Source organism: Lissotriton helveticus, chromosome 4_1 (assembly GCF_964261635.1).
Source record: "Lissotriton helveticus chromosome 4_1, aLisHel1.1, whole genome shotgun sequence".
NCBI lineage: Eukaryota > Metazoa > Chordata > Amphibia > Caudata > Salamandridae > Lissotriton > Lissotriton helveticus.
In genome coordinates this window covers 1,473,507,211-1,473,522,284 of record NC_136063.1, presented here as the reverse complement: position 1 = coordinate 1,473,522,284, position 15,074 = coordinate 1,473,507,211, and the positions used below count along the sequence as shown (strand labels likewise).

Here is a 15,074-nt window from a genome sequence, read left to right as displayed (position 1 = left end):
GCTCTATCTTGTTTTTTGTCAATGTTTTTTTTTGCTATTTCAGTCAATGCATTTCTATAAAAATCTTCACAATACCAAGTATTTTATTTCATTTTATGATAACTTATTCTAAAGTTCATAGAACCAGACGTTTATTCTTAAATTGTATTCAACACTTGCTTGATAAAAATAATTTTTAAATCATGGAGAAAACAGTTAGGTGCTGCTGAGAGTTGAACTCAGGATCTACTGTTTACTAGCCAGGCGCTTTAACCAGCTAAGCCACAGCACCCCATTGAGTCCTAACTTTGAAAGACTTTTCTTTATGGTGTTCAAGAGAATATTGCTTTTTTACTTTCATATTCTTTTCTAAGTTCACAGACTTCTCTACTCAAACACTTTAGATGAAGACGCTTCACTTGTTCAAAAACACCTCTCTAATTAGAATTTTACCCTATTCATAGAATTTTAAAATATACCTTGCTGAAGAATGGATTAGTTGTATTCAACAATAGAGTGATCATATCTTGCTCTTTGTCATTTTCTTTTCGCTACTTCAGTCTATGCATTCCTATGAAAATCTTCACAATACAAAGTATTTTATTTCATTTTATGATAACTTATTCTAAAGTTCATAGAACCAGATGTTTACTCCTAAATTGAATTCAACACTTGTTTGATGAAAATTATTCCAAAAGCATGCAGAAAACAGTTAGGTGTTGCTGAGATTTGAACTCAGGATGTCCTGTAACGAGACAGGCGCTTTAACCACTAAGCCACAGCACCAACTTCAATAACAAAAAATACATAAATAATTTATTGTTGATGATGAAAATTTGTTTCCTGCTATAAATTCTTCTTTATATGTACTGTAATCTTAAACACAAAAAGATACTCAATCACTAAACAAGTATTAATATGTTTTAATAAACAGGTACTCTTATAAAACCCAACTTCATTTCTGGAATACTTTACAATTTTTTTTTCATGAATGCATTAATATTGCTCAAATTGAGATAGTAATGTCATCTACGTCTTCTCATAGATATGTATTTTTTTATTTTGCAATAACAGTATTCACTCTATAATCTTGAAAATACTTGGGTTTTTATGAGGTTTAAGATGATCTGTTCAACAGTAAGATGAATCAGACTTTTATATTTTAATTGTATTAGAATAGGACCTAATGAAATTGATTTGTTATATAACAAAGAGAAAAGCAAGGCGCTACTGAGAGTTGTACTCAGGATCTCCTGTTTTCTAGACAGGCGCTTTAACCAGCTAAGCCACAGCACCCCCTTGAGTCATAAATGAGAAAGAATTTTCTTTATGGTGTTCAAGAGAATATTGTTTTTTCATTTTTATATTCTTTTCTAAGTTCACAGACTTCTCTACTCAAAAACTTTAGATGAAGACGCTTCACTTATTCAAAAACACCTCTCTAATTTGAAGTTTACCCTATTCATAGAATTTGAAAATATACCTTGCTGAAGAATGGATTATTTGTATTCAACAATAGAGTGATCATTCGGCTCTATCTTGTTTTTTGTCAATTTTTTTTTGCTATTTCAGTCAATGCATTTCTATAAAAATCTTCACAATACCAAGTATTGTATTTCATTTTATGATAACTTATTCTAAAGTTCATAGAACCAGACGTGTATTCTTAAATTGTATTCAACACTTGTTTGATGAAAATTATTCCTAAAGCATGGAGAAAACAGTTAGGTGCTGCTGAGATTTGAACTCAGGATCTCCTGTTTACGAGACAGGCGCTTTAACCACTAAGCCACAGCACCAAATTCAATAACAAAAAATACATAAATAATTTATTGTTGATGATGAAAATTTGTTTCCTGCTATAAATTCTTCTTTATATGTACTGTAATCTTAAACACAAAAAGATACTCAATCACTAAACAAGTATTAATATGTTTTAATAAACAGGTACTCTTATAAAACCCAATTTCATTTCTTGAATACTTTACAAATTTGTTTTTCATGAAGGCATTAATATTGCTCAAATCGGGATAGTAATATCATCTACGTCTTTCTCATAGATGTCTTTTTTTATTTTGCAATAACAGTATTCTCTCTATAATCTTGAAAATACCTGGGTTTTTATGAGGTTTAAGATGATCTGTTCAACAATAAGATGTATCAGACTTTTATATTTTAATTGTATTAGAATAGGACCTAATGGAATTGATTTGTTATATAACAAAGAGAAAAGCAAGGCGCTGCTGAGAGTTGAACTCAGGATCTCCTGTTTACTAGGCCGGCGCTTTAACCAGCTAAGCCACAGCACCGCCTTGAGTCTTTACTTAGAAAGACTTTTCTTTATGGTGTTCAAGAGAATATTGTTTTTTCATTTTTATATTCTTTTCTAAGTTCACAGACTTTTCTACTCAAACACTTTAGACGAAGACGCTTCACTTATTCAAAAACACCTCTCTAATTTGAAGTTTACCCTATTCATAGAATTTTAAAATATATCTTGCTGAAGAATGGATTCGTTGTATTCAACAATAGAGTGATCATTCGGCTCTATCTTGTTCTTTGTCATTTTCTTCTCACTATTTTAGTCAATGCACTCCTATAAAAATCTATACAATACCAAGTATTTTATTTCATTTTATGATAACTTATTCAAAAGTTCATAGAACCAGGCGTGTATTCTTAAATTGTATTCAACACTTGTTTGATGAAAATTATTCCTAAAGCATGGAGAAAACAGTTAAGTGCTGCTGAGATTTGAACTCAGGATTTCCTGTTTACAAGACAGGCGCTTTAACCATTAAGCCACAAAACCAACTTCAATAAAAGAAAATACATAAATAATTTATTGTTCATGATGAAAATTTGTTTCCTGCTATAAATTCTTCTTTATATGTACTGTAATCTTAAACACAAAAAGATACTCAATCACTAAACAAGTATTAATATGTTGTAATAAACAGGTACTATTATAAAACCCAATTTCATTTCTTGAATACTTTACAATTTTATTTTCATGAAGGCATTAATATTGCTCAAATCGAGGTAGTAATGTCATCTACGTCTTTCTCATTGACACGTTTTCTTTCCATTTTGCAATAACAGTATTCACTATATAATCTTGAAAATACTTGGGTTTTTATGAGGTTTAAGATGATCTGTTCAACAGTAAGATGAATCAGACTTTTATATTTTAATTGTATCAGAATAGGACCTAATTAAATTGATTTGTTATATAACAAAGAGAAAAGCAAGGCGCTGCTGAGAGTGTAACTCAGGATCTCATGTTTACTAGACAAGCGCTTTAACCAGCTAAGCCACAGCACCCCCTTGAGTCTTAACTTTGAAAGACTTTTCTTTATTGTGTTCAAGAGAATATTGTTTTTTCATTTTTATATTCTTTTCTAAGTTCACAGACTTCTCTACTCAAAAACTTTAGATGAAGACGCTTCACTTGTTCAAAAACACCTCTCTAATTTGAATTTTACCCTCTTCATAGAATTTTAAAATATACCTTGCTGAAGAATGGATTAGTTGTATTCAACAATAGAGTGATCATTCGGCTCTATCTTGTTCTTTGTCCTTTTCTTTTCGCTATTTCAGTCAATGCATTTCTATAAAAATCTTCACAATACCAAGTATTTTATTTCATTTTATGATAACTTATTCTAAAGTTCATAGAACCAGACGTTTATTCTTAAATTGTATTCAACACTTGTTTGATAAAAATAATTTTTAAAGCATGGAGAAAACAGTTAGGTGCTGCTGAGATTTGAACTCAGGATCTCCTGTTTACGAGACAGGCGCTTTAACCACTAAGCCACAGCACCAAATTCAACAACAAAAAATACATAAATAATTTATAGTTGATGATGAAAATTTTTTTCCTGCTATAAATTCTTCTTTATATGTACTCTAATCTTAAACACAAAAAGATACTCAATCACTAAACAAGTATTAATATGTTTTAATAAACAGGTAATCTTATAAAACCCAATTTCATTTCTTGAATACTTTACAATTTTTTTCTCATGATGGCATTAATATTGCTCAAATCGAGGTAGTAATGTCAACTACGTCTTTCTCATAGATATGTCTTTTTTATTTTGCAATAACAGTATTCTCTCTATAATCTTGAAAATACCTGGGTTTTTATGAGGTTTAAGATGATCTGTTCAACAGTAAGATGGATCAGACTTTTATATTTTAATTGTATCAGAATAGGACCTAATGAAATTGATTTGTTATATAGCAAAGAGAAAAGCAAGGCGCTGCTGAGAGTTGAACTCAGGATCTACTGTTTACTAGGCCGGCACTTTAACCAGCTAAGCCACAGCACCGCCTTGAGTCTTTACTTAGAAAGACTTTTCTTTATGGTGTTCAAGAGAATATTGTTTTTTCATTTTTATATTCTTTTCTAAGTTCACAGACTTCTCTACTCAAACACTTTAGACGAAGACGCTTCACTTATTCAAAAACACCTCTCTAATTTGAAGTTTACCCTATTCATAGAATTTTAAAATATACCTTGCTGAAGAATGGATTAGTTGCATTCAACAATAGAGTGATCATTCGGCTCTATCTTGTTCTTTGTCATTTTCTTCTCACTATTTCGGTCAATGCATTCCTATAAACATCTTCACAATACCAAGTATTTTATTTCATTTTATGATATCTTATTCAAAAGTTCATAGAACCAGACGTGTATTCTTAAATTGTATTCAACACTTGTTTGATGAAAATTATTCCTAAGGCATGGAGAAAAAAGTTAGATGCTGCTGAGATTTGAACTCTGGATTTCCTGTTTACAAGACAGGCGCTTTAACCATTAAGCCACAGAACCAACTTCAATAAAAGAAAATACATAAATAATTTATTGCTCATGATGAAAATTTGTTTCCTGCTATAAATTCTTCTTTATATGTACTGTAATCTTAAACACAAAAAGATACTCAATCACTAAACAAGTATTAATATGTTGTAATAAACAGGTACTCTTTTAAAACCCAATTTCATTTCTTGAATACTTTACAATTTTATTTTCATGAAGGCATTAATATTGCTCAAATCGAGGTAGTAATGTCATCTACGTCTTTCTCATTGACACGTTTTCTTTCCATTTTGCAATAACAGTATTCACTATATAATCTTGAAAATACTTGGGTTTTTATGAGGTTTAAGATGATCTGTTCAACAGTAAGATGAATCAGACTTTTATATTTTAATTGTATCAGAATAGGACCTAATGAAATTGATTTGTTAGATAACAAAGAGAAAAGCAAAGAGCTGCTGAGATTTGAACTCAGGATCTCCTGTTTACTAGACAGGCGCTTTAACCAGCTAAGCCACTGCACCCCCTTGAGTCTTAACTTTGAAAGCCTTTTCTTTATGGTGTTCAAGAGAATATTGCTTTTTCACTTTCATATTCTTTTCTAAGTTCACAGACTTCTCTACTCAAACACTTTAGATGAAGACGCTTCACTTGTTCAAAAACACCTCTCTAATTTGAATTTTACCCTCTTCAAAGAATTTTAAAATATACCTTGCTGAAGAATGAATTAGTTGTATTCAATAATAGAGTGATCATTCGGCTCTCTCTTGTTCTTTGTCATTTTCTTTTCGCTATTTCAGTCAATGCATTCCTATAAAAATCTTCACAATACAAAGTATTTTATTTCATTTTATGATACCTTATTCTAAAGTTCATTGTACCAGACGTTTATTCTTAAATTGTATTCAACACTTGTTTGATGAAAATTATTCCTAAAGCATGGAGAAAACAGTTAGGTGCTGCTGAGATTAGAACTCAGGATTTCCTATTTACGAGACAGGCGCTATAACCACTAAGCCACAGCACCAACAACAATAACAAAAAATACATAAATAATTTATTGTTGATGATGAAAATTTGTTTCCTGCTATAAATTCTTCTTTATATGTACTGTAATCTTAAACACAATAAGATACTCAAACACTAAACAAGTATTATTATGTTTTAATAAACAGGTACTCTTATAAAACCCAATTTCATTTCTTGAATACTTTACATTATTTTTCATGAAGGCATTAATATTGCTCAAATCGAGATAGTAATGTAATCTACGTCTTTCACATAGAGGTCTTTTTTTATTTTGCAATAACAGTATTCTCTCTATAATCTTGAAAATACTTGGGTTTTTATGAGGTTTAGGATGATCTGTTCAACAGTAAGATGAATCAGACTTCTATATTTTAATTGTATCAGAATAGGACCTAATGAAATTGATTTGTTATATAACAAAGAGAAAAGCAAGGCGCTGCTGAGAGTTGAACGCAGGATCTCCTGTTTACTAGACAGGCGTTTTAACGTGTTAAGCCACAGCACCCCCTTGAGTCTTAACTTTGAAAGACTTTTCTTTATGGTGTTCAAGAGAATATTGCTTTTTCACTTTCATATTCTTTTCTAAGTTCACAGACTTCTCTACTCAAACAGTTTAGATGAAGAAGCTTCACTTATTCAAAAACACCTCTTTAATTTGAAGTTTACCCTATTCATAGAATTTTAAAATATACCTTGCTGAAGAATGGATTAGTTGTATTCAACAATAGAGTGATCATTCGGCTCTATCTTGTTCTTTGTCATTTTCTTTTCGCTCTTTCAGTCAATGCATTTCTATAAAAATCTTCACAATACCAAGTATTTTATTTCATTTTATGATAACTTATTCTAAAGTTCATAGAACCAGACGTTTATTCTTAAATTGTATTCAACACTTGTTTGATAAAAATAATTTTTAAAGCATGGAGAAAACAGTTAGGTGCTGTTGAGATTTGAACTCAGGATCTCCTGTTTACGAGACAGGCGCTTTAACCACTAAGCCACAGCACCAAATTCAATAACAAAAAATACATAAATAATTTATTGTTGATGATGAAAATTTGTTTCCTGCTATAAATTCTTCTTTATATGTACTCTAATCTTAAACACAAAAAGATACTCAATCACTAAACAAGTATTAATATGTTTTAATAAACAGGTAATCTTATAAAACCCAATTTCATTTCTTGAATACTTTACAATTTTTTTCTCATGAAGGCATTAATATTGCTCAAATCGAGGTAGTAATGTCAACTACGTCATTCTCATAGATATGTCTTTTTTATTTTGCAATAACAGTATTCTCTCTATAATCTTGAAAATACCTGCGTTTTTATGAGGTTTAAGATGATCTGTTCAACAGTAAGATGAATCAGACTTTTATATTTTAATTGTATCAGAATAGGACCTAATTTAATTGATTTGTTATATAGCAAAGAGAAAAGCAAGGCGCTGCTGAGAGTTGATCTCAGGATCTACTGTTTACTAGGCCTGCACTTTAACCAGCTAAGCCACAGCACCGCCTTGAGTCTTTACTTAGAAAGACTTTTCTTTATGGTGTTCAAGAGAATATTGTTTTTTCATTTTTATATTCTTTTCTAAGTTCACAGACTTCTCTACTCAAACACTTTAGACGAAGACGCTTCACTTATTCAAAAACACCTCTCTAATTTGAAGTTTACCTTATTCATAGAATTTTAAAATATACCTTGCTGAAGAATGGATTAGTTGTATTCAACAATAGAGTGATCATTCGGCTCTATCTTGTTCTTTGTCATTTTCTTCTCACTATTTCAGTCAATGCATTCCTATAAAAATCTTCACAATACCAAGTATTTTATTTCATTTTATGATAACTTATTCAAAAGTTCATAGAACCAGACGTGTATTCTTAAATTGTATTCAACACTTGTTTGATGAAAATTATTCCTAAAGCATGGAGAAAACAGTTAGATGCTGCTGAGATTTGAACTCAGGATTTCCTGTTTACGAGACAGGCGCTTTAACCATTAAGCCACAGAACCAACTTCAATAAAAGAAAATACATAAATAATTTATTGCTCATGATGAAAATTTGTTTCCTGCTATAAATTCTTCTTTATATGTACTGTAATCTTAAACACAAAAAGATACTAATCACTAAACAAGTATTAATATGTTGTAATAAACAGGTACTCTTATAAAACCCAATTTCATTTCTTGAATACTTTACAATTTTATTTTCATGAAGGCATTAATATTGCTTAAATCGAGGTAGTAATGTCATCTACGTCTTTCTCATTGACACGTTTTCTTTCCATTTTGCAATAACAGTATTCACTATATAATCTTGAAAATACTTGGGTTTTTATGAGGTTTAAGATGATCTGTTCAACAGTAAGATGAATCAGACTTTTATATTTTAATTGTATCAGAATAGGACCTAATTAAATTGATTTGTTATATAACAAAGAGAAAAGCAAAGAGCTGCTGAGAGTTGAACTCAGGATCTCCTGTTTACTAGACAGGCGCTTTAACCAGCTAAGCCACAGCACCCCCTTGAGTCTGAACTTTGAAAGCCTTTTCTTTATGGTGTTCAAGAGAATATTGCTTTTTCACTTTCATATTCTTTTCTAAGTTCACAGACTTCTCTACTCAAACACTTTAGATGAAGACGCTTCACTTGTTCAAAAACACCTCTCTTATTTGAATTTTACCCTCTTCAAAGAATTTTAAAATATACCTTGCTGAAGAATGGATTAGTTGTATTCAACAATATAGTGATTATTCGGCTCTCTCTTGTTTTTTGTCATTTTCTTTTCGCTATTTCAGTCAATGCATTCCTATAAAAATCTTCACAATACAAAGTATTTTATTTCATTTTATGATACCTTATTCTAAAGTTCATTGTACCAGACGTTTATTCTTAAATTGTATTCAACACTTGTTTGATGAAAATTATTCCTAAAGCATGGAGAAAAGTTAGGTGCTGCTGAGATTAGAACTCAGGATTTCCTATTTACGAGACAGGCGCTATAACCACTAAGCCACAGCACCAACATCAATAACAAAAAATACATAAATAATTTATTGTTGATGATGAAAATTTGTTTCCTGCTATAAATTCTTCTTTATATGTACTGTAATCTTAAACACAAAAAGATACTCAAACACTAAACAAGTATTAATATGTTTTAATAAACAGGTACTCTTATAAAACCCAATTTCATTTCTTGAATACTTTACAATTATTTTTCATGAAGGCATTAATATTGCTCAAATCGAGATAGTAATGTAATCTACGTCTTTCACATAGAGGTCTTTTTTTATTTTGCAATAACAGTATTCTCTCTATAATCTTGAAAATACTTGGGTTTTTATGAGGTTTAGGATGATCTGTTCAACAGTAAGATGAATCAGACTTCTATATTTTAATTGTATCAGAATAGGACCTAATGAAATTGATTTGTTATATAACAAAGAGAAAAGCAAGGCGCTGCTTAGAGTTGAACGCAGGATCTCCTGTTTACTAGACAGGCGCTTTAACATGTTAAGCCACAGCACCCCCTTGGGTCTTAACTTTGAAAGACTTTTCTTTATGGTGTTCAAGAGAATATTGCTTTTTCACTTTCATATTCTTTTCTAAGTTCACAGACTTCTCTACTCAAACACTTTAGATGAAGAAGCTTCACTTATTCAAAAACACCTCTTTAATTTGAAGTTTACCGTATTCATAGAATTTTAAAATATACCTTGCTGAAGAATGGATTAGTTGTATTCAACAATAGAGTGATCATTCGGCTCTATCTTGTTCTTTGTCATTTTCTTTTCGCTCTTTCAGTCAATGCATTTCTATAAAAATCTTCACAATACCAAGTATTTTATTTCATTTTATGATACCTTATTCTAAAGTTCATTGAACCAGACGTTTATTCTTAAATTGTATTCAACACTTGTTTGATGAAAATTATTCCTAAAGCATGGAGAAAACAGTTAGGTGCTGCTGAGATTAGAACTCAGGATTTCCTATTTACGAGACAGGCGCTATAACCACTAAGCCACAGCACCAACATCAATAACAAAAAATACATAAATAATTTATTGTTGATGATGAAAATTTGTTTCCTGCTATAAATTCTTCTTTATATGTACTGTAATCTTAAACACAAAAAGATACTCAAACACTAAACAAGTATTAATATGTTTTAATAAACAGGTACTCTTATAAAACCCAATTTCATTTCTTGAATACTTTACAATTATTTTTCATGAAGGCATTAATATTGCTCAAATCGAGATAGTAATGTAATCTACGTCTTTCACATAGAGGTCTTTTTTTATTTTGCAATAACAGTATTCTCTCTATAATCTTGAAAATACTTGGGTTTTTATGAGGTTTAGGATGATCTGTTCAACAGTAAGATGAATCAGACTTCTATATTTTAATTGTATCAGAATAGGACCTAATGAAATTGATTTGTTATATAACAAAGAGAAAAGCAAGTCGCTGCTTAGAGTTGAACGCAGGATCTCCTGTTTACTAGACAGGCGCTTTAACATGTTAAGCCACAGCACCCCCTTGGGTCTTAACTTTGAAAGACTTTTCTTTATGGTGTTCAAGAGAATATTGCTTTTTCACTTTCATATTCTTTTCTAAGTTCACAGACTTCTCTACTCAAACACTTTAGATGAAGACTCTTTCCTTGTTCAAAAACACCTCTCTAATTTGAATTTTACCCTATTCATAGAATTTTAAAATATACCTTGCTGAAGAATGGATTAGTTGTATTCAACAATAGAGTGATCATTTGGCTCTATCTTGTTCTTTGTCATTTTCTTTTATCCAATTTCACTCAATGCATTCCTATAAAAATCTTCACAATACCAAGTATTTTATTTCATTTTATGATAACTTATTCTAAAGTTAATAGAACCAGACGTTTATTCTTAAATTGTATTCAACACTTGTTTGATGAAAATTATTCCTAATGCATGGAGAAAACAGTTAGGTGCTGCTGAGATTAGAACTCAGGATTTCCTGTTTACGAGACAGGCGCTATAACCACTAAGCCACAGCACCAACGTCAATAACAAAAATAACGTAAATAATTCATTGTTGATGATGAAAATTTGTTTCCTGCTATAAATTCTTCTTTATATGTACTGTAATCTTAAACACAAAAAGATACTCAATCACTAAACAAGTATTAATATGTTTTAATAAACAGGTACTCTTATAAAACCCAATTTCATTTCTTGAATACTTTACAATTTTTTTTCATGAATGCATTAATATTGCTCAAATCGAGATAGTAATGTCATCTACGTCTTTCTCATATATATGTCTTCTTTTTATTTTGCAATAACAGTATTCTCTCTATAATCTTGAAAATACTTGGGTTTTTATGAGGTTTAAGATGATCTGTTCAACAGTAAGATGAATCAGACTTTTATATTTTAATTGTATCAGAATAGGACCTAATGAAATTGATTTGTTATATAACAAAGAGAAAAGCAAGGCGCTGCTAAGAGTTGAACTCAGGATCTCCTGTTTACTAGACAAGCGCTTTAACCAGCTAAGCCACAGCACCCCTTTGGGTCTTAACTTTGAAAGACTTTTCTTTATGGTGTTCAAGAGAATATTGCTTTTTCACTTTCATATACTTTTCTAAGTTCACAGACTTCTCTACTCAAACACTTTAGATGAAGATGCTTCACTTGTTCAAAAACACCTCTCTAATTTGAATTTTACCCTATACATAGAATTCTAAAATATACCTTGCTGAAGAATGAATTAGTTGTATTCAATAATAGAGTGATCATTCGGCTCTATCTTGTTCTTTGTCATTTTCTTTTCGCTATTTCAGTCAATGCATTCCTATAAAAATCTTCACAATACCAAGTATTTTATTTCATTATATGATAACTTATTCTAAAGTTCATAGAACCAGATGTTTATTCTTAAATTGAATTCAACACTTGTTTGATGAAAATTATTCCTAAAGCATGTAGAAAAGAGTTAGGTGCTGCTGAGATTTGAACTCAGGATTTCCTGTTTACAAGACAGGCGCTTTAACCACTAAGCCACAGTACCAACTTCAATAACAAGAAATACATAAATAATTTATTGTTGATGATGAAAATTTGTTTCCTGCTATAAATTCTTCTTTATATGTACTGTAATATTAAACACAAAAAGATACTCAATCACTAATCAAGTATAAATATGTTTTAATAAACAGGTACTCTTATAAAACCCAATTTCATTTCTTCAATACTTTACAATTTTTTTCTTATGAATGCATTAATAGTGCTCAAATTGAGGTAGTAATGTCATCTATGTCTTTCTCATAGATATGTCTTTTGTTATTTTGCAATAACAGTATTCACTATAATCTTGAAAATACTTGGGTTTTTATGAGGTTTAAGATGATCTGTTCAACAGTAAGATGAATCAGACTTATATTTTAATTGTATCAGAATAGGACCTTATGAAATTGATTTGTTAGATAACAAAGAGAAAGGCAAGGCGCTGCTGAGAGTTGAACTCAGGATCTCCTGTTTACTAGACAGGCGCTTTACCCAGCTAAGCCACAGCACCCCCTTGAGTCTTAACTTTGAAAGACTTTTCTTTATGGTGTTCAAGAGAATATTGCTTTTTCACTTTCATATACTTTTCTAAGTTCACAGACTTCTCTACTCAAACACTTTAGATGAAGATGCTTCACTTGTTCAAAAACACCTCTCTAATTTGAATTTTACCCTATACATAGAATTCTAAAATATACCTTGCTGAAGAATGAATTAGTTGTATTCAATATTAGAGTGATCATTCGGCTCTATCTTGTTCTTTGTCATTTTCTTTTCGCTATTTCAGTTAATGAATTCCTATAAAAATCTTCACAATACCAAGTATTTTATTTCATTTTATGATAACTTATTCTAAAGTTCATAGAACCAGATGTTTATTCTTAAATTGAATTCAACACTTGTTTGATGAAAATTATTCCTAAAGCATGTAGAAAAGAGTTAGGTGCTGCTGAGATTTGAACTCAGGATTTCCTGTTTACAAGACAGGCGCTTTAACCACTAAGCCACAGCACCAACTTCAATAACAAGAAATACATAAATAATTTATTGTTGATGATGAAAATTTGTTTCCTGCTATAAATTCTTCTTTATATGTACTGTAATATTAAACACAAAAAGATACTCAATCACTAATCAAGTATTAATATGTTTTAATAAACAGGTACTCTAATAAAACCCAATTTCATTTCTTCAATACTTTACAATTTTTTTCTTATAAATGCATTAATAGTGCTCAAATTGAGGTAGTAATGTCATCTATGTCTTTCTCATAGATATGTCTTTTGTTATTTTGCAATAACAGTATTCACTATAATCTTGAAAATACTTGGGTTTTTATGAGGTTTAAGATGATCTGTTCAACAGTAAGATATATCAGACTTTTATATTTTAATTGTATCAGAATAGGACCTTATGAAATTGATTTGTTAGATAACAAAGAGAAAGGCAAGGCGCTGCTGAGAGTTGAACGCAAGATCTCCTGTTTACTAGACAGGCGCTTTAACCAGCTAAGCCACAGCACCACCTTGAGTTTTAACTTTGAAAGAAGTTTCTTTATGGTGTTCAAGAGAATGTTGCTTTTTCACTTTCATATTCTTTCTAAGTTCACAGACTTCTCTACTCAAACACTTTAGATGAAGATGCTTCACTTGTTCAAAAACACCTCTCTAATTTGAATTTCACCCTATTCATAGAATTTTAAAATATACCTTGCTGAAGAATGGATTAGTTGTATTCAACAATTGAGTGATCATACGGCTCTATCTTGTTCTTTGTCATTTTCTTTTCGCTATTTCAGTCAATTCATTCCTACAAAAATCTTCACAATACCAAGTTTTTTTTTAATTTTAAGATACCTTATTCAAAAGTTCACAGAACCAGACGTTTATTCTTAAATTGTATTCAACACTTGTTTTATTAAATTTATTCCTAAAGCATGGAGAAAACAGTTAGGGGCTGCTCAGATTTGAACTCAGGATCTTCTGTATAAGAGACAGGCGCTTTAACCACTAAGCCACAGCACCGTCGATAACAAAAAATACATAAATAATTTATTGTTGATGATGAAAATTTGTTTCCTGCTATAAATTCTTCTTTATATGTACTGCAATATTAAACACAAAAAGATACTCAATCACTAAACAAGTATTAATATGTTTTAATAAACAGGTACTCCTATAAAACCCAATTTAATTTCTTGAATACTTTACAATTTTTTTCTAATGAATGCATTAATATTGCTCAAATTGAGGTAGAAATGTCATCTATGTCTTTCTCATAGATATGTCCTTTTTTTATTTAGCAATAACAGTATTCACTCTATAATCTTGAAAATACTTGGGTTTTTATGAGGTTTAAGATGATCTGTTCAACAGTAAGATGAATCAGACTTTCATATTTTAATTGTATCTGAATAGGACCTAATGAAATTGATTTGTTATCTAACAAAGAGAAAAGCAAGGCGCTGTTGAGAGTTGAACTCAGGATCTCCTGTTTACTAGACAGGCGCTTTAACCAGCTAACCCACTGCATCCCCTTGAGTCTTAAATGTGAAAGACTTTTCTTTATGGTGTTCAAGAGAATATTGTTTTTTCATTTTCATATTCTTTTCTAAGTTCACAGACTTCTCTACTCAAACACTTTAGATGAAGAAGCTTCACTTATTCAAAAACACCTCTTTAATTTGATGTTTACCTTATTCATAGAATTTTAAAATATACCTTACTGAAGAATGGATTAGTTGTATTCAACAATAGAGTGATCATTCGGCTCTATCTTGTTCTTTGTCATTTTCTTTTCGCTATTTCAGTCAATGCATTCCTATAACAATCTTCACAATACCAAGTATTTTATTTCATTTTATGATAACTTATTCTAAAGTTCATAGAACCAGACGTTTATTCTTAAATTGTATTCAACACTTGTTTGATGAAAATTATTCCTAAAGCATGGAGAAAACAGGTAGGTGCTGCTGGGATTAGAACTCAGGATTTCCTGTTTGAGAGACAGGCACTATAACCACTAAGCCACAGCACCAACGTCAATAGCAAAAAATACGTAAATAATTCATTGTTGATGATGAAAATGTGTTTCCTGTTATAAATTCTTCTTTATATGTACTGTAATCTTAAACACAAGAAGATACTCAATCACTAAACAAGTATTATTATGT

At 30.4% G+C, this 15,074-nt stretch overlaps 15 non-coding genes across 15 annotated transcripts; all 15 read right to left on the bottom strand.

Moving 5' to 3' along the window:
- Nucleotides 1-1,705: 1,705 nt before the first annotated feature.
- On the bottom strand, nucleotides 1,706-1,778 carry TRNAT-CGU (transfer RNA threonine (anticodon CGU)). The gene has a single exon. It is a non-coding gene; the product is annotated as a tRNA-Thr (tRNA).
- A 1,955-nt stretch (nucleotides 1,779-3,733) lies between these two features.
- TRNAT-CGU (transfer RNA threonine (anticodon CGU)) lies at nucleotides 3,734-3,806 on the bottom strand. The gene has a single exon. It is a non-coding gene; the product is annotated as a tRNA-Thr (tRNA).
- Nucleotides 3,807-5,257: 1,451 nt separating this feature from the next.
- Nucleotides 5,258-5,331, bottom strand: TRNAT-AGU (transfer RNA threonine (anticodon AGU)). The gene has a single exon. It is a non-coding gene; the product is annotated as a tRNA-Thr (tRNA).
- Nucleotides 5,332-5,761: 430 nt separating this feature from the next.
- TRNAT-CGU (transfer RNA threonine (anticodon CGU)) lies at nucleotides 5,762-5,834 on the bottom strand. The gene has a single exon. It is a non-coding gene; the product is annotated as a tRNA-Thr (tRNA).
- Nucleotides 5,835-6,771: 937 nt separating this feature from the next.
- TRNAT-CGU (transfer RNA threonine (anticodon CGU)) lies at nucleotides 6,772-6,844 on the bottom strand. Its single transcript has one exon. It is a non-coding gene; the product is annotated as a tRNA-Thr (tRNA).
- Nucleotides 6,845-7,784: 940 nt separating this feature from the next.
- TRNAT-CGU (transfer RNA threonine (anticodon CGU)) lies at nucleotides 7,785-7,857 on the bottom strand. Its single transcript has one exon. It is a non-coding gene; the product is annotated as a tRNA-Thr (tRNA).
- Nucleotides 7,858-8,294: 437 nt separating this feature from the next.
- TRNAT-AGU (transfer RNA threonine (anticodon AGU)) lies at nucleotides 8,295-8,368 on the bottom strand. Its single transcript has one exon. It is a non-coding gene; the product is annotated as a tRNA-Thr (tRNA).
- Nucleotides 8,369-8,796: 428 nt separating this feature from the next.
- Nucleotides 8,797-8,869, bottom strand: TRNAT-CGU (transfer RNA threonine (anticodon CGU)). Its single transcript has one exon. It is a non-coding gene; the product is annotated as a tRNA-Thr (tRNA).
- Nucleotides 8,870-9,807: 938 nt separating this feature from the next.
- On the bottom strand, nucleotides 9,808-9,880 carry TRNAT-CGU (transfer RNA threonine (anticodon CGU)). Its single transcript has one exon. It is a non-coding gene; the product is annotated as a tRNA-Thr (tRNA).
- A 939-nt stretch (nucleotides 9,881-10,819) lies between these two features.
- Nucleotides 10,820-10,892, bottom strand: TRNAT-CGU (transfer RNA threonine (anticodon CGU)). Its single transcript has one exon. It is a non-coding gene; the product is annotated as a tRNA-Thr (tRNA).
- Nucleotides 10,893-11,329: 437 nt separating this feature from the next.
- TRNAT-AGU (transfer RNA threonine (anticodon AGU)) lies at nucleotides 11,330-11,403 on the bottom strand. Its single transcript has one exon. It is a non-coding gene; the product is annotated as a tRNA-Thr (tRNA).
- Nucleotides 11,404-11,833: 430 nt separating this feature from the next.
- Nucleotides 11,834-11,906, bottom strand: TRNAT-UGU (transfer RNA threonine (anticodon UGU)). The gene has a single exon. It is a non-coding gene; the product is annotated as a tRNA-Thr (tRNA).
- A 433-nt stretch (nucleotides 11,907-12,339) lies between these two features.
- On the bottom strand, nucleotides 12,340-12,413 carry TRNAT-AGU (transfer RNA threonine (anticodon AGU)). The gene has a single exon. It is a non-coding gene; the product is annotated as a tRNA-Thr (tRNA).
- A 430-nt stretch (nucleotides 12,414-12,843) lies between these two features.
- TRNAT-UGU (transfer RNA threonine (anticodon UGU)) lies at nucleotides 12,844-12,916 on the bottom strand. The gene has a single exon. It is a non-coding gene; the product is annotated as a tRNA-Thr (tRNA).
- A 1,949-nt stretch (nucleotides 12,917-14,865) lies between these two features.
- On the bottom strand, nucleotides 14,866-14,938 carry TRNAE-CUC (transfer RNA glutamic acid (anticodon CUC)). Its single transcript has one exon. It is a non-coding gene; the product is annotated as a tRNA-Glu (tRNA).
- Between the last annotated feature and the right edge of the window lie 136 nt (nucleotides 14,939-15,074).